Source organism: Microtus ochrogaster, chromosome 10 (genome assembly GCF_000317375.1).
Source record: "Microtus ochrogaster isolate Prairie Vole_2 chromosome 10, MicOch1.0, whole genome shotgun sequence".
Classification (NCBI taxonomy): Eukaryota; Metazoa; Chordata; class Mammalia; order Rodentia; family Cricetidae; genus Microtus; species Microtus ochrogaster.
This window is the reverse complement of record NC_022016.1, coordinates 81,472,377-81,473,393: the sequence shown is the minus strand read 5'-3', so window position 1 is coordinate 81,473,393 and position 1,017 is coordinate 81,472,377. Positions and strand designations below refer to the sequence as shown.

The 1,017-nt window shown below is 50.9% G+C and overlaps 1 protein-coding gene across 8 annotated transcripts in view; it reads right to left on the bottom strand.

Moving 5' to 3' along the window:
- Camta1 (calmodulin binding transcription activator 1) overlaps positions 1-1,017 on the bottom strand; it is an 805,451-nt gene that overhangs the window by 366,505 nt on the left and 437,929 nt on the right. The window lies entirely within an intron of this gene.

Here is a 1,017-nt window from a genome sequence, read left to right as displayed (position 1 = left end):
ATAATAATAATAATAATAATAATAATAATAATAATAACAATTAAAAACAAGACAGACGTAGTAGCAGGTGCCTGTAGTCATACTGCTGGGGAGGCAGAGGAAGACAGATGCCCAGGGCTCACTGACTAGCCCCAGTCCAACTTACTTGGTAAATTCCAGGCCAGTGAGAAACCCTGTCAAGAACAAGGTAGACGGTGCCTGAGGAATGACACTGAGAGTTTCCTCTGACTGCCACACATGTGCGCGGATGACTCATCCGCGTGCACACAAACATGAACACACAATTCAGTACGGCTCTACTGCAGAATCTGTCGATAAATGCATAACGCCGTAGATAGAAAAGCTGGGATTCTAATGTCTCACAGGCTTTGGGAGTCCAGGGCCCTTTGGAAACAAGATTCTAGAATTTCCTCTGACCACGCGATGGGAACAGTGTTCTTGACGGTGGAGGAAGGCACCAGTACGGACAGAGTTCCAGGAGGGAGGGCTGCCCTCACCAGGCAGAGAGCATTGTGGGTCACCTCTCTGTTCACAGTCTTCAGTCAAAGGAGACATCACCGTGTCTCAGCCTAGGAAATGTATGTCTGAGGGTCGCAGGGGCCTGAGCAGGCCCAAGAGTGACTTCCAGAATGAACGGAGATAGGCAGCGAGTGACATCATACAGAAGCTGGGGAACTGGGCATCTCTGAGGGAGCCTGAGGCTGAGGCATAGCCTCGCTGCTGCACAAGGCACCCTGTCTGCCATCTTGATTCTCTCCCTGCACCTGTCATAGGGGTCTGCCCTCTCACTCACCCCCAGAGTTGCCTGTCCCGGGCTTCCGCAGGAGCCCCCGTGGATCTCTCCCTGAGAATCCCCTGGAATGTAACCAAGGGATCTGCTGAACTGGCTTTGTTTATTTCAGATCACAAATCACTTCCCTTGATTTCATTTTAACCTGAAGCCCTGCACCCCCCCACACACACTCCAGCTGCAGTGAGAATTATAGTACCTGCCTTGTCTCTGTACCACATCCCACT